This window comes from Megalobrama amblycephala, linkage group LG13 (genome assembly GCF_018812025.1).
Source record: "Megalobrama amblycephala isolate DHTTF-2021 linkage group LG13, ASM1881202v1, whole genome shotgun sequence".
NCBI classification, from domain to species: Eukaryota; Metazoa; Chordata; class Actinopteri; order Cypriniformes; family Xenocyprididae; genus Megalobrama; species Megalobrama amblycephala.
In genome coordinates this window covers 15,712,429-15,734,238 of record NC_063056.1, presented here as the reverse complement: position 1 = coordinate 15,734,238, position 21,810 = coordinate 15,712,429, and the positions used below count along the sequence as shown (strand labels likewise).

The 21,810-nt window shown below is 38.9% G+C and overlaps 1 long non-coding RNA gene across 1 annotated transcript in view; it reads right to left on the bottom strand.

Moving 5' to 3' along the window:
* The window catches only part of LOC125244112, a 53,234-nt gene that overhangs the window by 3,353 nt on the left and 28,071 nt on the right, over positions 1-21,810 (bottom strand). The window contains exon 2 of the long non-coding RNA XR_007179227.1: positions 15,044-15,152. This is a non-coding gene — a long non-coding RNA (uncharacterized LOC125244112). The remainder of the gene's footprint in view (positions 1-15,043; positions 15,153-21,810) is intronic.

Sequence of the window (21,810 nt, the reverse complement as noted above, 5' to 3'; positions counted from 1 at the left end):
CAAAAAGAGGGAAAACTATACAAAGATTGATTACGACAGTTAGAAGAATGAATGAATGATGTGAAATTTGCCATCACTTCCTTAGCCATTGTATTAGAAACGCCCACAAAGTATTGTTAACCAATTTCTTTTTTGTAATTTACTGTTGATAATAATATAACACAAAGTATAGCTTTTTTTTTTTTTTTTTTAAACTACTGTATTTGCAATGTTGATAACTGTACACAGACAGAACCTAATTTCACCAAGTGCAACATGTTCCTGGATCAACATCTTTGTTGATCCTAGAACAACATTCCAATCAACCAATCAGATTTGAAGGACAAGTTTAGTTTATATCAAGTTTAGGCTTACAGCCAGCTTTAGGTGCTTCTACATCAGTGCTTTTTTATTATTTCCCTCTGATTTTAGGGATAATTTATAGGGATAGGGTTAGGGGTCGAGATATGGTTATGATTAGATTTGGGTCACCATGATTTTGCCAAGTAAAGGCCTTTGCACACTGAGTCTGAAATTTTCGCATGCATTTTTTCGTATTCGCAATCGTAAAAAATCGTCACGCACAGAGACCTTGCACACTGAATCCGATGCGTAAAAATTAATGCGTTGCGAAAAAAATCGCAAAACAATACAAAATGAAGTCTTCAAGCAGTGAGCATGATTTAGTTGTCTCCTCTCTTCTTAAAAAGAGAAAAAGAAAGAGGAAATATTGGGTCCATTCAATTCCGAGATTGCATAGAGAGAAAGGAGAATTCACCTCATCAAGGAGCTGCAGGATTATACCGAGCGTTTCAAAGTCTACTTCAGGATGTCAGTGCCTCAGTTTGATGCTTTACTACTGGCACAATCTGTCTTTATATTCGGTCTCTTTGTATTCCGCATGTTGTTTGTCATTAAGTGCTGCTGTTTTGTGCTGTAGAAGACGTGGATCAACTTGTCAGATGGCATTCTGGATTTCTGCGTTCGCTTACATTCTAAAAACTAATTCAGGGGACCTTTAGTCATTACTTAAATATATATATTGTTGTGAAATAAAAAATAAAGTTCTGAAATGCTGTTAGACTTTTTACTTGTAATTGTTATTTTAGTGAGCTTGGATGACACACAAATTATGCCTATTGATTCGATATACTATCATGACTTGTCATAGTTTAACATTTTCAGTTAATCAAAAATGTATTTAATTTTAAGTTCTGTTAATGTAAAATACAGTCTGCTGACATGTAAACACGTTTCATTGTTTTGAGTTGTATTTTTTGCACAAGATTAATGGTAAGGGAGATTTAGCAGTAATTAGTAATTTTGTTATGCTAATTTAGAAGAGTTTCTGTTAATGTGGGTTTTTGGAGATTTACCATCATGGTGACAAGCGGTGCTTGGTAAGTTCATGTTACTTAGAAATGCGTTTTATTGTGTCCAGAAAGCATCTTCACCTTACTTAAAACATTATGTTGGATCAACTTAAATAGTTGCGTTCATGTTGACAGTTATTAAGTTCATGTTACTTAGAAATGCGTTTTTATTGTGGCAAAAAAAACGTCTTCACCTTACTTAAAACATTATGTTGGATCAACTCAAAATATTGCTTTGAATGAATGTAATTCTCCCAATTGGCTTAAGTTAAAAATTCTAGTGGAAAACATTAACATATTTTTTTTTTGTTGAACCAATGTTTTATTTTTTTTAGAGTGTACGGTGGCTCTGAATTGTCAAAACGTCTCTCAAAATGCGTGCCACGGATGCAAAAAATGCAGAAAATCGAACCTGATCCAAATATATTTTTGACGGACGAAAGTTTTGCAGTGTGCAAACGTGATTGACAACGTGAGGTCGAATTTATTTTTTAACGTGCGAAAGTTTCGCATGCAAATTTCGGACTCAAAGGCCTTAAGACATGTTCCTGGATCAACATATTTTGTTGATCCTGGAACAACATTCCAGTCTGAAAATTTAAGACTTCTTAGCCCTATTCCTACCCCTAAACCTAATCCTACCCATAACTTATCCCTAAAATCAGAGGGGAAAGATAGGTGAATATTGAACATTGAACATTGATGTAGAAGCACCTAACCCTGGTTGCAAGCCTAAACTTGACATAAACGGTAAACTTGTCCCTCAAATCCGATTGGTTGATTGGAATGTTGTTCCAGGATCAACAAAGATGTTGATCCAGGAACATGTCTTAATTGGCTAAATCACGGTGACCTTAGAGGTGCGGACAGTAATGTTGTTCCAGAATCAACAAAATATGTTGACACAGGAAAGCATCTAACTCTGCAAAATCAGGACATGGTTGGAAATGCATCATCACAGGCTGTGAAATGGGTCCATTATCCCCTATAATTATCCAATATTGTTATTTTTCTTACAGCAAATAAGTTGTTTTCACAGAAAATGAGCTAGCATGCAGTGATTACATTCTGAATATTTTACTGTAATAAATTGCTTTTAAATCTTACCATTTTTCAACAGTCCACTGTATGTATGTTCGCATTGGTTTATAGTGTACACAGTCTTGTCCTTTGATAAACTCAGAGAAAAAGGCTCTTATACCTAACAGTAGAGGCATTATTATAGGCCGTATTGATGTTTCTAAAGAGCAGTCTGCAATGGATAAAAGATGCGACTACATGACCAACACCTCTTGTGTTTTCGTGGTTGCCGTGATGGTTAGGCCTCGACTTCACTGTCACTTCTGTGGATGCTTCACTCACCGCCCATCACTCAAAAAGCCAAGGTCAGCGTGAGTCCTCTGCTTTACATAACCGCATAGCAAATGAAGGCCTTTCAATCAGATGGGAGAGTGTGCGCCTGACCACAAACAGGCCCGCCATGACGGATGAAGGGATAAATCAGTTAAGCTTTAAGAGAGGCCGCGAGTTGTCACATTCACACACGCCGTGTCAAGTCTGTTGCATACAGTACTTTCATTAACAGCCATAACATTTATTAAAAGTGATATTCCGATTCTCGCATACATGCACCTGGGTACCGTCTAATATAATCTGCAACATAACTTTCAAAGCGATATATACGTATCGGACAGAAAAAAGAGACAATCTTGTGGTACTTATCAATTCAGAGATGGTCAAATTGTAGTCTTGCTTTCTCATTTGTCAAAAGTTTGCTCAATTTTTATACTGCACAAGAGGCCAGCCGGCACACACAAGTCCTTCAACGATCAATACATTATCTCCAGCCAGGCTTTGATAAGCAAGGTCCTAATACCCTTGTTTTTTTCCTTTCCTTTTCCTCAAACAGAGTAAAACAAATTAAAAACACAACAAGTCAGTAAAAGACCAATTCATAAGGCACAGCAGCTGCCTAAGGCCCATGACAGGATGCTGAGGTGAAAAATCAGCGCTGACCTCTCCCCCGGCTCATCTATCTCCTCTTACTGTCCACCAAAGGGGCTTCACAACACTGATTTATGAGCCAAAGAAAAATGCCACGCTGGAATGGGCTTTTGATAAAATTGTTCAAGAGATTCCAGGCTATAAATCCTGATCTTTTACGTCCAGGTCGCTAGCTACTTTCACATTCTTCTGCCATCAATAAGAGGACTCTGGACATGACAACTAATCCATAATGCTACAATATTCCTGGCACTTTAGGAAAACAGTAACATTTATATTTCTCTTGCAAGGATTCGGTGCTTATGGATCTAGAAAGATGTCTGATTTAAAGCTGAAATGATACACGGCAAGATATTGTTTCTAACTTTCTATATATTATTTGAGAAAACAATTTCATGTTTTTGGCCAGCTTCCTTGTGTAGACAAAACTATATATATATATATATATATATATATATATATATATATATATATATATATATACATATATCTATCAACTTCAATAATTAATGTGGTTCACATAACTTAATATTTTGAGTTTCTGTTGATTAAACAAATCACCTTCATTGTATTAACTCAAATGTTTCAATGAACTCAAAATTAAGGCAAACCAACAATTATTTTTTACAGTATATATATATATATATATATATATATATATATATATATATATATATATATATATATATATATATATATATATATATCAACTTCAATAATATATATATATATATATATATATATATATATCAACACACACACACACATACAGTCAAACCAAAAAAAAAAAAATGGTAATAAAATTTAACTGTTTAACTGTGTCAGAAAAAAATGTATCCTAATTATGTCAGATAACACTTAAGGAAAACACGGTCAGGTCAAAGTGTCTGAATAATTTTTGGTTCCAAATTTTTAATCAATTTTACTGGTAGTCCACTGTATGAAGAATTTTTGGGTATAATATGTCACAGTTTATTTTGCTGTCCTCACTTACATAAATGAACTAGTGCCCTGAACCCACTATTAAAATATATCAAAAATGTCTGAATAATTTTTGGTTTGACTATATGTATGTATGTATGTATTATTTACATCATATATACAAATTCCGTTTAACTGAATTTTTAAATGTGTGTGAGTGTGTGTATATAACATAAATGTAAGATATGCATTTTACGTTATATATTATGTTAAATATATAATATTATAATCATTTAATATTAAAAAATCACATATACGGCCAGATTTACTATTAGCGTGAGAGAGTAATTCCACAAATACGGTGATGGGAGTGGCAAGTTTTGCATGTGATCTACTGCTGACGCGCAAATTAGACACAGACGCATTCAAATCATTTACATAATGATCAACGCAATCTAACAAGAGCAGCACAAATTAGCGTTGGGTTGCAAACAGAGCTGATGCTCTCATCAGGTGCCAGTTATATATATAGGCCAACATAGCTTGGCAAACAATATGTTCAGACAACGTCTTCCTCTGCCATTCCAAAGAAATGAATACAAGTGGAAAATATTTTCTCCCTTCTACCATGCGTTCTCTGTTCTTTGCGGTGTCTCCTCCTAGCAGCAACAATTGCAGCTATGTCGCAAAATGGGGTAAGATATGCTTTTTTTGGGCGTTAAATAATGGCGCAAATACAAGTAAATTGACGAGCGCAAACATTAGTAAATCGCGTTTCGTGATTCATTTAAATACTCTCCTCCCATAAATTTTGAATTTCTTTTCAGCATAAATTTTGCACTACGTGTCTTTATTAAATCCCAACAGTAGTTTTTTAATGCCAAAAAAGGTTTTGCGATGGCGCAAGCTGTTAGTAAATCTGGCCCATAACTTTTTAAATGTAAGCGTGTGTACATATATTATATAATATAAATGTAAGATTTACATTTTCCATAAATATAAACATACATATATACATATACATAATAAACATTATGTTTATTATAAATAAATATAATAATATAGAATATAATACATCATATATATATAAAATTAATAATTGACTTGCAAAATGCAAGTTTTTTGTAATTACAGAATGAAGCATTTAAAAATGTTCGGCATTGAAAATGTCAATAATTGAAACCAAAACCCAACATCTGACATGAGCCAGACATCCTTTACCACCAAAAAGAAAAAGAAAAAGAAAACAAAAAAAACCCAGTATACTAAAACTAAACAACTTGCAAATTGCAATGTTTGAGATGTTGCTTTAATGTCAGAAACCTGTCGGTCTGTGTAACTGAAGTGCAGTTCGCATATTTGTGGTTGCCCCGAGCCAAACCTGTTGAATTTATGGTGACAGGTACGATTAGCATCTGGAAACTCAAGTCCTCTGCATCACATGACCAGCTTTTTTAAGTGGTGGCAGGAAGCATACCGTCAGCGAGCTGGCGCCAGAAAGGAGGTATGAGTCAGTGAGAGCCTCCTGCTGTCGTTTCTTTGGTCTCTCAATCTTTATGAGCGAAGGATGAGAAAAACAATGAGACAACCACTGAGCACAGGTGTTTCGAGGAAGGAGGGGACGTGTAAAAACAGGTAGCTGCGTATCCGCACCAGGATTCATTGTCTCTCATAAAAGAGAGGGGGGAAAAAAGAACAAAAACAGCTCTTCCAAGAGAGCTCAGCCCTGGCTGTTTTCCCAGGGTAATTGCAGTTGTAAGGGATTGTAATTTAGTTCTGCCGAGCTATGTTGAGTTACAGTATGCAAATGCAATTTCCCTCCATCATCAGCACAGGGGGACAGTGGAGACTGATTCAGTTAGCTCAGGCTTCAGTGATAAACACTGGCAGGAAGGCAACCGATCGTCACCAGGGAATCATACGCCACTTCCAATGAGATGTTTTCTTAAGAGCCATTTTAAAAGACAATGACTTGGGCAAACGCACTGGGAGGACGACAAACACAGCAGGGCTGGACTTGAGTGGCTCAGCAGAGCTTGGCGAATAGGCAAGCATAACTTGCCGGGATGCAGAGGCGGGGGGGACAACAGTGTCCTCAATGAGAAGAGGAAGATGAAGTGGCTAATCTACAAAAGTGAGTTTGCGTTTCAGATTAGGGGCCCTGCCAACAAGCACAGGGCAAAGACACTACTGACAGGACAAGGAAATGAAATGTTTACTGATGGGAGGGGGGTGAGGACGACACACGTCCCAGCTCTGGCTGTGCTGAAGCACTCTGGTATCATTACAGAATGAAAAGGAGTGGAGAAGAGGGGGGAGTGATGAAAACAGGTGTTACATGAAGAGTGGGGGGCTGTTTTAAGTAGAAGATTCCTGAAGTTTACCCATTTAATTACTTCAAATCTCAGCCAGAAGAGATTAAGAAAAAAATAAGAAGTTTAAATAAGAAGTAAACAGAATTGTAAAAGAAGAAAAAGAAACAGAATTGCCCTTGTGGAAAAAAGTACACTTAAGCATACTTTTAAAAATAGTGCTTGTTACTTGAATATACTTGAATGTTTTCGGACATTTAATTGCATGCTAATTATAGTTTAAAGTTTTAATATCTTTGAAATAAAGTTGACTTCCAAGTGTACTGAGAAGTACAGAGCCCCTAAAGAGACACGGTGATGAAAAAATAGATGGTTTTGCATTCTTTCGCAAATGTTTTGCGTTCCCCCGAGAAACTCTGCATTCGCTCGCAAATCCCTTGTGTTCAAAACGTAAAAGTTTTGCGAGCGAACTTAAAGAACTAGTTCACTTTAAAATGAAAATTACCCCAAGCTTTACGCACCCTCAAGCCATCCTAGGTGTATATGAATTTCTTCTTTCAGATGAACGCAATCGGAGTTATGTTAATAAATATCCTGATCTAAGCTTTATAATGGCAGTGAACAGGACCAATGAGAATGAAACTCAAGAAAGTGCATCCATCCATCATAAACATACTCCACACGGCTCCGGGGGGGTTAATAAAGGCCTTCTGAAGCGAAGTGACGCGTTTGTGTAAGAAAAATATTTATGTTTAACAAGTCATAAAGTAAAATATCTAGCTTCCACCAGACCGCCTTTCCTTATTCAACTTACGAAGAAATTGTAATGCTTCTCGCAGTTCAAAATGCTTACGCTACGTCCTGCACCTTCCGTATTCAACTTACGGAAAAAGCTAAACTGACACGACGCCAGTTTACACTTTCTTTGTAAGTTGAATACGGAAGGAGGTCTGGCGGAAGCTAGATATTTTACTTTATAATTTGTTAAATATGGATATTTTTTTTCTTACACAAACATCGCTTTGCTTCAGAAGGCCTTTATTACGAAAGTCTTACAGGCTTGGAACAACATGAGGGTGAGGAATTAATGACAGAATTTTCAGAATTTTCATTTTTGGGTGATTTAACCCTTTAAATGTAACAATGAATAACAATTATAATCAAGTACAGTATTATATTATCTGCAAGAAAGTTTTGAAAAAAACATACTTGTAAGATTTGAAGTACACTTCAAGTGCACATTCAATACAATTTAGTGCACTTCTTTTTCACATGGTGAATACTTACAAGTTTTTTTTTTCCTAGATTTGCATACTCTCTACTCCATGATTCACTTTTCACAAGTGATGTTAGCAGCATCCAAAATCATACTGTCTGAGCAACTACATTTTATTACAAACTAACTAATGAACCATAGTACGTTCTATGTGGTATGAATGTGTGTAGTATGAATGAAATTCTGGTGTATTACATCCCCCATGTTGTCACTGACATGTGACAACAGCGTCAGTTGCGTCACTTCACTGCCATCCACACTCCTCTCCTGTGGCCTAATGGGATTGTAAAGTGTCAATTCAAATGCGGACTTCGGAATCTCGGCAGAAGTCATTCGGGTTCTTTTTACCTACTGTTTTATGAATACAATGAATTTGGGTATACTACTCGTTTCAGGCATATTCAGACATAGGAAGTGTGAACAGTATTCAGCTGGTCATGTAACCTCAATAGGGGCTTTCGCACCGAATAGTTCTAGGAACTAGCCACTAGGATAGTTCCCCGAGAACTAATTTCTCCCCTGGGCCATGTTCCTAGTTGCATTCACACTGGAAATAGGAACTGCGAAGCGGCCGACAGCAGCGTCTTTAATGCGAAACGCTAAAAAACGGTGAATGGAGGATGCCGCGATCGGAGCTGTTTGTTGTGTGTCGTGGGTTTCATGATAACGGATAATGGAATGTAAACGCATAATCTATGCGAGTGAAAGAGCAAAAAGTGGAGCTAAGAGACAAAATCTCCTATAACAACTTTCAGTATAGTTTTTGGGATTGTGAAGCACTTTGGACAACTTGCGTTGTATTAAACTGTGCTATATAACGTTAAATAAACAAAGAAAGAAGGAATCGAGGCAGAGAAAAGAACACAACCCTGCAGACAACAGGTAAATGCTGTTATCGCTGTTTTACATGTTTTTGTGAAGTAAATATGTTTACATGGCTTTTTAAAAATGCCGGGTTCTGGTGTTTGACACGTGTTTTACCAATCAACGTACACTCACGTCACTGATAGTTCCTATCCACCTGTTTCCGCGGGGCGCTACTGTAAAAGAGAACGTGGGTACAACTTCCGGTGAGGCGGTGGAAGCAGCATACCAATGGTATTTTGTGTGCTAATTAGCGAAGAGGCTAAGTGTTTTTGGATCATTGTTTACTTTGTAAAGTTGCAAATCTTTATGAGAGATGTCGTTACGGCGCTCAGGGACAACATCTCAGTTTAGTACATTTATTAGTTAATAATATCACAATACAATAAACAGTTTTCGTGCCCTTAATTGCTCTTTACTTTACTGCTGCATGACTAGAGCATCCTGACCCTGCAATACACGAACAACCTGCTGTCTGTTCTTCACCTGTCACTGATGCACCAAAGCCAGATGATGTGATATTTTACTTCTAACGTATCGTGCGTGCCAGAGCCAGTCGCGTTTCCACTGTATGCGATGCTAAAGGCTACTTATGTTAACCATTGCGATAATAAATACACACATTTATGGAAAATTTCAGAGACTGCTTGAGGAACGAAGACAATTCTTATATGATTATAATCGTGTATGTATTAGGTTTAATGTTTTATCTGTCTCATGCCTGTTGATTCCTGACAAATGCATATCTTTCACAGATTCACACACTCCCGTTAACTCGTATAACTCATAACTCCTGTTGTCTTCTCATGAGCTCCCTCTGTTGCTCTGGCTGAAAGGATCATGATAGATAGACGGAGAGATATCGCATAATTTAGAGGAAAATAAATAGATATGCTCAGAAAAGTGACGTAAACAGGGTATGTTATCAATATATTTCTAAATGTGTAAGCCTTTGGATTTAATAGCCTTAGTGGAGTTGTTTTTTGCATTCTTGTGATCGCAAATAAATGGAAGCAGGCGCAACTGAATAGGTCTGTGTTTTCTTTTTATGTCAATATAAATATCAGTTAGATTTAGCATGATTTATGTGCACTCCTGACATAAATTAATACATTACTATTACTGTAACATTTTTTTTATTGTAAAACATTGTTCAAATATTGATGCCGGAATCTTAAATCTTTAAGTAAAAAACAAACGTTCGCAAGTTTGGATCGTTAAATCTTGAATGACTGTCAACTGTTGAATGAATGAGTGTCACGTCCAGCTTGTTTACTTCGAACCGGAAGACGCTCCCACGTTTGACGCAAGGCCTCATGGGGCGTAGGAAACTTGTGGATAGAGCTGGTTTAGACCCTACTCTGAAGTAGGAGCTAATTTAGTTCCACCAAAAGGAGTTCCTAGAACTAAAATCGTTCCTAGTTCCTGCGGTGCGAGCACGGCAAAATCCGGGTACTTCAGCCAATAGTTCTAGGAACTATGAAAAGGTTCCTCCGGTGCGAAAGCCCCTAATATGATGGCTGCCTGCCCTCATGAGGCAACCCACTCTATGTAGAATAAAATGTTGTTTATAAGGCAAATATGACTGGAGTCTTATGTAAGATTTATCTGTTCAAGTATAATTCATTGTTTTATACCTTTAAATAGTGGTGAAGTGTGTTATACAGTTGTGTGAGACATAAAAGCTGCATAAACTACTGTTCATAATGCAGTCAATAAGAGTCCATGTGCATATATCTTTCATAATGATTGTCACAGAAGCAGGTGATGCTGTAGTACTGCAATAGATCATAAAGGTTGATATCTTTAATGACTGACTGACAGAAAAAACAACCAGTTCATGTGGTTTACCTCTAGCCTTCCTTGTGCCAATTCTTACTTTCTTCTGCATGCAAATCTGTATGCAAATCAAAGAATGTGTCTTGACGAGAAAAAGTACAGTTGAAATGCCTTAAAATCCTCAAAATATCAAGAAAAGGTTGGTTGACAGCACTGGATATCACATCTTGTACAGACAACCCATAATATTTGATCCTCAAACTTATCTGTCAAGCACCTATCCATTAATCTAACAGGACAAAAAGGATACTGAAGGACAAGAAACGTCTTGCATTCAAGCCTGTCCTTGAAGAAATGTAAGTTCTGGTGCAATCCTGAAACTGTAAACTGATATTTTTCCCAATTTTGTAGAAATTTAGATCTTTTTGATGGTTTACAGTAACAGAACATTTCTGGGTTGCCAGACTAAGTATGACTGTCAAGGGAATGCGTTATTTTCTCAAAGCTCTCTTGAATGTTCACTAGAGATGGAAAAAGCACTGTTAATTTCATCTCCCTCAGCCCTGAGCACAGTGCCAGTGCTCTGCGTGGAAAACACCAAGTCCTCTGAAGGCATCTTTGTAATCACAGTACTGAGAGCAGAGACCAGGCGTCCCCTGTGTCTCATCTCCACACTAATCTTTCATTTCCGAGCCTGCTGCACCATATCAAACACCCCCCTTACATACACACACACATACACACTCAAACGACTCAATTTGCATGGCAGAGGGGGATTTGTAGCAGGGGCAAATCTGGTGTCAGCCTCGATTAAATGTTACATCGGTGTGCTATCATAATCAGGCAACTAATGAGCGACATGAAGCATGGTGGCTTGACATTAAATGGAGGGAATTCTGCATACTGGAGTTTGGGATTAAGTCTTGTCAGCTCTCACTAAGAAGCTCTTCATTTCACAAGGAACCATTGTCCTGTCAAGATGGCGATCTTGAGGTGTAATATTCACAAACAAACTCTAAATGGTAAGATTTCTGGTTACCAAGATGTGACAGCCAGTCTTGTAATGCGTTTACTACACTGTTGGTGGAAGCAGTGACGTCATGTAATAGTCATAATATGAAAAAATTATGTTAAAAATGAAAATGCATTAAAGTGCATTAAAGATGCACTGAAAATCCACACGAGTCTAGGCTTCTTGATGGAATCATTATTCAGTCTTTTGAATGCAAGAAGCAACGTGTATTTACATAAAGATGTAGATCGGAGACTCGTAATCATTGCAGGAGCACCTGACGTGTGGATCTAATGTGCCAGTAGACACAGGACTCCAGCTTCCTACTGGAAGACACAAACCTCAAATTAGAAAAGATTACAGTAGGTAAAAATTAATGCGTACTTGAGATCAAGAACATTTAATTAATCAAATGAGTAAAAGTAATTTAATTTAATTGACTCATCCTGAAGTCCCTCACCTGTGTTGACTCGATTAGAGGGTGAAAAGTGAAGAGGAAGTGAACATTTTCTTTTCACAGGGAATTCCTTCCATCCTGTCTTCACTTTCCCTTTCACCTCCCTCCAACTAATGTTCCCTAACATGTGCAGTGTCTCCTTTTGCCGGAAACCAGTTTTGATTCCCTAGTCCACACGTCCCTTTTTGTCACTTGCCAGCGACGCACCACACACATGCATCACTCGGTTGACCCCTGCACACTGTACCGAGGGTCCCTCGCAACCCAGAATCTGTCAGCGGCCCCCTTCCCTTCCCATGAGTGGCCCACACAATGGAGAAAGGGTCCCGACTGCGGAGTTCAGTCGCCATTAACCCCCACCAGCTGTTCCTGCTGGGGCCATTGGCCGCTCAATACACCCCCCCCAAGGGGGGCCCTCACGTTGCCTAATCTAGCCATTGTTGGCTAGGAATGCTGACAGAAAGAAAAGAGTTTTTTTCTACTTTTCCTTGTGTCCATGCAAGCGTGTGTAGCCAAGTGTGAGAGCGCAGAGAAGGCAAGGGCTAATTTCTATAGTTGCCCGTGAAGGAAGGGGGCTGCCATGGAGAAAGGCCTGTTTAGCTGCTTGACAAAATTCTTTTTCTCTGTCTTTTTTCTTTCTCCCCTCTCTCTTGCAAATGCAGTGTGATTGTTGGATGCGGATTCACCCCCCACCGTCCGTATCTCGTAATTCCTTTTAGGGACTTTTGGCAACTGAATTAGATTAAATGTATTAAAAGGTGTTTTTCCGTTATCAAAAGACTTTATTGGAGCTAAAAAGATCATGAATCCAGAGATCTTTTTTTTTTTAATGTTTCCAGAAAAAAAAAATTAATTTATCAGAAATTGTGGAATATGTAGTTCAGTCACCTCAACAGCTGGGCAGTGCTAACATTCAAATTTTAATCAGCGGAAAAATAAAACTAATAAAACTGGCTATTTTTTTTTGTTTTTTGTAATTTACTGATTGTTATTTGCCACATAGAGCCAATATGATTTCGACAGAAATCAAAATCCCATTTTAGGTTGGTACTTTCGCCTTGTGAATATATTAACAATTAGTCCATTTCAATTAACATGAAAATTAAAACAGCATTTTCCAGTCAATTTAACCTCGAAGCAGTTAGACTGCCATTATGATGAGCACAGGCAGAGGCCTCTGCAGGGTTTGAACATGTGTGCCACAGTCATTTGTGCTCAGCAGAACAAAAAACAAGCTCTCGACACTTTCAGAAAATCATTAGACGGGAAATTTTCCCACTTTTTCATTTTTAATTACCCAATTCGGAGATCAGGGAGAAGGACGGTGATAAAACTTCATAGACGCACGGCCACATGGTCAACGGATTCACATTCTGTTATGCTTTCATTTCACAGAAGAAATGAACACGCAAGGATTTCAGAAGACTGAAAACAAAAATGTCGGAGAGACGCTTGCAAACTAGCTGCTACGGTTTCATCTCAGTCTACCGACATCAACGCCACTGGGTAAAACTGCCAGGGTGACGAAGCACTCAGATCGGGATGTGGGAGGAAAAGCTGCGAGCGAATGGAGGAAAAAGTGCAAAGTGTTAATGGAATGTGATGGGATGTGTTTGTATCATGTCATTGAAGGTGGAGGGGTGGGGATGGGGTGTACCGTGTGTGTGCCGCGCTCAAGGAACTGTTGTGACAGACTCTGGGGGAGTGATAGTTGAATCTGCCTCAGTCAATTATCTGTCGGCGCTAGACGTTTTTGTGCTAATGAGCTCGCCGGGTCCCGTGGGCAGACTTCCCCTGTCTCGCGGCTAAAGATCACTTTCATTGCTTTTGCAGAACTAATTCAGGCCCACAAAAAGTAGGAGCTTCACCGGCACAGCCCCTTTTTACTGCTCCTTTTGTGGAGCTTTTAGAGGCGTGCTGAAGAGAGTGAGGGCTCTAACGCTGCCTCCTCTTCATCCCCACTCCATTGCCTTCCATTACCATACATATCCATATGAAAAGTCAGGCAAGGCCTGAACAGCTGTCCAGCAAAAGCGCTTGCAGAGAAAGCCAGGTCCTGTGGCCCCTCCTCTCCCACAGGCCTCACAGAGGATCACTTTAGCCCTCAGTGGGCAATAATAAACCACAACCATTTAAACAGTCTTTGAGCCTGAGAGAGGGAGAGAGAGTGATGGGACCAGAATGCAATATTTCACAGGCCGGCAAAGAGCCCTCATTGGCCGGTTCCGACCTCCGGTCAGCCCCCACAGAAGTCAAGAGAGTGAGGGAGGGACAGCCCAATTGCCCACACAATACCAAATCCCCCTATCTCTTTAGAGAGAGAGCAAAATCCCCCCATCTCTTAAGAGAGAGAGCATCATGAATGGCAATTGTGTCCCATTAATCCCTTGTTTTTGAAAACCTCTCAACAATGAGAGGAAATGTTTCATATCTTATCTAGAATCGCTGAACAACAACATTTATGAAGAGTTGTTGCACTACAAAAAACTGTAATGTTTTGTAAAGTCTATAGTTTAGAGAACATGTAGGTGTTCCTTAAGAGTGTCCAGTGCACTATTTGTATTCATATTGGTGTAATCAAGTAAAAAAAAAAAAAATTCACTCAACTCTTCAAATTCAACTCAAATTTCCCTAACACCTACACAAACCCCAGCTATATATAACCCTCATTTGTAATTCCAGAGAAATGCCATTCATGAGGGATTTCCCAGCTCAGATATTTTAGCTCTTCCCACCTACAGAGCTCAATGAACTGGTCTGAGTGAGACCCCAAAAGTGCATCAAGCATCAAAATCCCCTGTGTTACCAGGGCTTGCAGGCACAGTGAGGGGTTAAATGAGTGGCCCGGGGTCACTTGGGGAGTCTTTTAGTGAGATGGGATTTGAGCACCTCGCCCTGCAAAGGTCTCCTTCACGCTGGGATGATGAGGAGGGTGATTCCGCATCAACACTACTGCAGACAAGCTTGTGTGGTAAACTCCCGCTGTGATGGGCGATGTTAAGACGCGAATTATGTCATACAAAGAAACTTAAGACAACTTATGGGTAATTGTAAATGATCACTGACCGTTATTGCTCTCCATTCCCATGTGAGATCCTAACATTTATTTTAATGCCTGTCCTGAAGTCATTGAAGACTACGTGGATTTGGTTTGGTTCAGGTGTGCTCGCTTCCTCTGAGAGGGGACAAAAGGAAAAAAAGACAAATGTGACAAAGACAATAAAGCGAAGGCAAGACGACTGCTTGGTTTTTTCATGCACTAGGTTAGGATATATAAGTGTGTGTGCTAAAGTGGAGGTCCTGTCCCATAAATCCGAACACCCCCATCCTCCTCAAAGCGACTGACCCCAGAGTCATTGCACACAAAGCCCTGCACCTTCTCCCTCTGAATGTCCATTTTAAAATGAGGAGCAGTGAATTTGAGTCCATTATAATGGCTTTGACATGCACCTGATTATGGCGAGCTTCCCGCCCAATAGGCTTACCGACCACTCGCCACTCCGGCCGTCGTTTCCAGCAAGACCTGTTGCGTTCTCCCAGAATGGAAGCATTTCTCCATGCGTCGCCCCCGGGACTTACCTACTCCACCTCCTCAACCAAAACTGCATTGAACCTACAACCCTGTTTGTTGTCTTTGCATAACTGTGCAACTCAATAAAAGGAAAAGGAGGCTGAGAGAGAGAGGGAAGGGGGTGTAGGAAATGGACTCGAGGGGGTGTGTGGGATCAGAATGACTTCTTGAACGCATCTCTCCCTTTGGCTGCAATTAAACAAAGTACGGTGGTGATTAGTTCAGCGCAAGGAGCACAGAAAGAGACACTCTTGAATCCAAATGGAGGGACCTGACTGGCCTTTCTAGGCAGACAATGGACTGAGTTTATTGCAGAAACCTGCTTACCCTCCTGCATGGCAAACCATGGGAACTCCAGTCAGGTGGAAACTTTTCTCTCTTTCTCGCTCTTTTTCTCCCCCTACATCCCTCCCCTCCTCCCTAGTGACTATGGATGTTCTCAAGGGCCACAAGGGTGAGGGGGTAACGCCACCCCCCCAACTGCCGGATTGATTTTTTTTTTTTTTTCTATTTTGGAGTAATCTCACTCTGTTTTCCTGTGTCTTTCTCTCTCCTCGTCCCACTCTCTGCTATTGTTCGTGCAAAGCTAGTTAATTATTAGCCTTCCCATCATGTTTTCTCTCTCAAAACCATTTCTTCCTTGCGTTTTTCTCTCATTCTGCGGGCTGGGAGCTTGTTTAAGTGAAATTTCTCTTTTTGGATCCTGTGGGAAGCTCTCGCACGGCCCGTGTGTGAACGCATAATGAAAACAATTTTACGCTGCTGAGGCAAGTGGGGACCAATTACAGACCTAACAGCCACCTGCAGAATCAAAACCCCTTGTACCCCACCCCTCCTCTCCCCACCAGCCAATCCCCCTCCCTCCTGTCCTTAACCTCATGAATATTTAATAGGCTGATGATGTAATGAATGGCTTGGGCCAGGTGAGGAGGGGTGGGAGTAATAAGTCTCCCAGCTGGAGGTGATGTAGTGGGCCCCCGTCTCCCCGCGCCAGTCCTTGTAGCTGGCGCTCTGGGACAGCTGACCCCGGGGCGGGAGCGGCAAGTCGGGAGAGGGGGAGTGAAGTGACAGGGGCGTGCGATGCTGTGCAGTGCTCCCTATCCCTAACCAGCACCACCCAAAATCTCTTGTTGGCCGATTTTACACATGCTGCCCCGTCCAAAAGGAACAGCCATCAGTCCTGACAGAACCCCCCCACTTTAATTTGATAAGAAGCACACCCAATGGGAATTAAACAAGTATTACACGCCGCAGCTTTCGCTCACCATTTATCCACATCCCTCTCTCTTACTCTCTCTCCTCAAAAACTCTTAAGGGGGCTTGTCCTTGTGATTAACACATGCTGGTGATGGTCATAAATAATCTACTGAACACAAGCACCAATTGTTACAAGATTATGAGAGAGTACAAGAGGGAATTACATTTGTATTTGATCTGCACTCCCTGGAGACTCAATGTTAAAAATACAAAAGCACAAACTTTCATACAGTTCCATTCAATGTAGATCATTTTTGTAGAGTATATTAAACATCAAGTGTCAATCAATTCTGAAACTGAAAGAAAATAAACTACAGTCATGAGTGTGTCTACGTTATCTACTAACAATGGTGGAGAATTCTGTCAATAAAATTTCCACCAATGTCATTTCCATCACATCTCGAACAATGTGTACATGATGGAAATAACATCAATTTTTTTTTTTTTTTTTGATAAAATATGCAAAATTTTCACTATTTTTTTTAAATATTCATATTTTATGATGTTTTTCAAATTTTAAGATTGAAGGTCTGCATATGGGACATGGATCTATGAATGAAAATCTATGAATAAATGACATTTTAATAAGTTAGTTTTTTATTTAGTTAATAAATTAAAATATAAAAGTGTAACTCTGTAATAAGTGCTCTGTAATTCTAAGAACAAATGATAAATATCAACAAAAGGAAAAATACACATTCAGTTAAGTTAATTAAAATTCATGATCAAATATTCTGTCAAATAAATTCCAATCCAATTATCAAAAAAAATGTCCATAAAATATTTTTTTTTTCCTAAACTAAGAGAAGTGACGGCCCATCCATGTGGAATGTCAGGGAGATTTACTCCTACACTTGTCATTGTATATTGCATACGCATGCGTGTATTAATATTTGATAAATGAGCAATGCCCTTCCAAACACACACTCCCACACAAACACACTCCCAAGATGAGTCCTCATCAGAAGAACCAGCAGAGGCAATGGGTGAAAAATGGCCTGGAAAAAGTAGAGATTATGCAATGGTTTTCTCCCACCATCAATAAAGCAAAGGCATGACGAGTGCGTTTAGCCTGCGCGTACCAGTTGGAGGTGTGCTATAATAGATGAGTCGGTGAAGGTTAAACAGGGACCCGCGAGGGAGCGCGGCGCATCTCCGACGCAACGATACAAGAGGCGACAGAGCAGACAGAGAGCGGAAGAGGAGAGAGACGTGAGGCACTATATTAATCTTCTCCTAATCTCAGCCTCGCCGACAGCCGAAAAGCACCGCTGACTTTATTCCTTGTAACAACCGGAGACAAATGAGCGTGCTTGTTACATTAGTTCTGATAAAGGACGCGCGAGAAAGACAATGGCCCTCAATTTTTGATTTAATCAACCCCTCTGTGTGATGTATTTCAGAAAATGATAAAACAGATCAATCAAAGTGGATCAGACATGAGAGGGGAAAGGGGCAAATATTTGATTTTAGCAGTCGGCTGATACGGATGAAATATACACGGAATAATGAAGAGGCCTCTGCTAACGGTGCACAGGTCCGAGCTAATACAGCGCGCGAGAGATTGAAGCCGGCTGCAGGTTCTGCTAGTCGAACCCAGGCAGGGCGGGATTGATGAAAGAGAGGCAGGGTGAGATCTGTGGAGTCTTAATCTATCTCCTCAGAGCAGCTCATTCGTTACAAAAATGACAGTGTCTTCTTATCGATTTTACACTGAGAGATCAATCAGCTTCTACCCCGCAGCAGGCAAAATTTACAGTCTAGGCCCTGAAGCCCAGACATACACACACACACACACCCTGTATGAAAACAAATCAAAATTAGCTAATCTGAGTGAAGGAATCTGTTGCTCTGGGGCTCAGCCTGCAGGAAAACACACATGCGCAGCCAGCCCCTCTATCAATCACACAAACTCACAAATAGATACACACACACAGCATATTGTTCGTGCCGCTGCAGCATAGTTATTGAAGTGCTCATCTCTTCCCTTTATTTATTATGTCTTCAATGCTCAGCTTCAGCCTTCTGCAACATAAACAAAAATCGCTTTATGAATAGACATTGCAAGATGACACAATGCAAGATAAAATAAACTTTTTTAACATGTGCAATGGCACTCTTTTTTTTCTCTCTTTTCCTTTCTGTGCTTAAGCACAAGATGTAATTCTAAAATTTGGACTGCATGGAAATTAAGTGGACCTAACTTAAAAACTTAGGTAACCTATAACACTAAAAAAAATTTTAAGTTAACTCAACTAAGAACTTAAATACTTGTGTTCATCTAATGCAGTGTTTCCCAACCCTGTTCCTGGAGGCACACCAACACTGCACATTTTGCATGTCTGCCTAATCAAACACACCTGATTCAAGTCATCAGCTCATTAGTAGAGACTCCAAGACCTGAAATGGGTGTGTCAGACAAAGGAGACATGCAAAATGTGCAGTGTTGGTGTGCCTCCAGGAACAGGATTGGGAAACACTGATCTAATTGTAACAGTAACAGACAGTCAAATTAAAGGTGCTAAAGAGGATGTTTTGTTTTACACAGTTTTGCAATATTACTTCAAACTGTCTTTACTAACTGATAAAAGACTATTTATTAGGTGCACTGAAAGGAATAATATTAATATACATCATCTGTGCACTAGGTAGGGCCTTAAAAACATTGATGATCGCATAAACGATTGGCCCTCTGGCTTGTCAATCACTGCCATGACGTTCCTTGTGCGAGACGTGCGCGGCTGCGCGCTCCAGTAACTTTCCACACTCTACAGGCGCTGCATACAATGTTTTTGTCAGGAGACAGGAGTAACAACTGCAGATTATGAGTTACCTGCGGTGAGTCCGACATAATGAATACACTAACATGACACAGCGAATGCCAGTGGTAAACAAACACTCATGTTCCAATACTCGTGCACGAGTTTTGGGAGGCGTTCCCTCGAAATTAGCTGTGAAGGAGGGGGGTTGTTCTTACGCATGCGCTCATTTCAAAAACTCACTAACAGTCTTTGGTTTCGCAGTCGACGAAAAGCACCTTTTCCTAAAGAAAGAGCACCTTTTAGCACCTTTAACTAAAGAATTAGCAATTCAAGGAGCTACGAACCTTGTTCTTTCATCCTTACATTTTTTTTTAAAGCTCACTACACGATATGGGCATTATTTGCTTCTTAAAACTAGGCAAGCATATTAAAAATATATTAAATCCAACAGTTAATGACATGCAAATATGCCTCAACACACAAAATACAAACATGGTGATGATCAACAAATGTTAAGACAGCAACAACAGCTAATGACAGCTAACTAACAGTGACAACAGAAGCAGCAGCCTAAATTAAAACAGTAAAATGTGACGCAATGATCATTTCTTAATTATAGCTGCAATTCATGCTGGGAACTTGCACAATACTATGCAAGGTAAAGTTGTTTGTACAGATGACTCAGTTTGGAAAGTTGGGACAGCATGTGGAGTTTTGAACAACTACTTGACACTGTAAACCCTAACTCTCAAAATAATTAATTAGTTTGAGTAGGGCAAACTCAAATTAAATAAATTAGTTCAATCAAATTAACTTTTATGAGTATTTAGAACTTTCTTTTTCTTTTGGGTTCACGAAACTGACACATTTTAAGTAATCTGAAATGTTTCATTGTTTTGAGTTTTATTAACTTGATTCTTTTAATTTAGACAAACTTAAATTTACCTAAAACTGGGCTGGGATTTCTATTTCACAGCATGGAGAATAAATGCTAAAATTAAAGTTCACCCAAAAATTAAAATAATGTTATTAATTACTCACCCTCATGTCGTTCTATGCCTGTGAGACCTTTGTTCATCTTCGGAACACAAATTAAGATATTTTTGATAAAATCCGAAGGCTGAGTGAGGCCTGCATAAACAGTAATGCCACCGAACTTCTCAAGAACCAGAAAGGTACTCAAAACATATTTAAAACAGTTCATGTGAGTACAGTGGTTCAACGGTTCAATACTTTTTGTGTGCCAAAAAAAAACAAAAAAAACAATATAGGCTATTAATAATAATAACAATATATTATAACTAGCTACATTTCCACTATTAAACATATGTTGTGATTACATAATTATTTTAAGTTTAATGTATGAATTAATTTACTCAATTAAAATGTATGAGTACAAAATTGAAATATGCCAGTTATGCTTACTTAAACTCTGAATTTCTTAACTTGAAAAATTTGATGTAAGTGATTACCTCAATTTTTTTGAGTTTTGCCCAAACTTTCAGGATTACAGTGTAAGGTCAATAAGACAATATTTGTTAGAAACATGTTTAGAGTGTTTTTGTTCAATCCACAAAAAAAAATAAAAAATAATAATAATAATAATAATAATAATAATATTTTATATATATATATATATATATATATATATAATAAACTGACTGACTGCTACTGAAAAAACTTTGTTCTGGCTACTTAAAAAAAAAAAAACTTTGTCAGAAGAACTTTTTTTAAGTTGAAAAGGACACCCCAAAGTCATGGATAAAAGTCAATTTAACTATATTCACAATATGGCATTGAGTGTATTATTGCTGTCATAAAATTAAGGATGCAAATTTTCCTTCTTTTTTATTGTTTTGTTAGTTCAAGGCTCTGCCATCATTTTTGTTAATACCCTTATGTTTTTCCAATCCTTTATGACATTGTTCTGAACCTCGATGACTTTGCATGACTCGCTGTATAAAGCAAAACACACTGAAACATTTTTTTTAAATATCTTCTTTTGTGTTCCACAGAAGAAAGTAACCATAAATGTTTGGAAACGACATGAAAACTAAAGAATTTTTTGTTGCTTTCTGCTTGACGATACAGTCCCTGAAAAATAAGTCAGCCGCGCAATGATATAAAGGTCAAAGGTGTTACTATATCTTGTATTGACCAATCAGCAACAAGGACCAGAACTATTCACTTTATAATACATAATCAGCAAAATTATACTCATATATGCCCATTCTGAGTTGAGC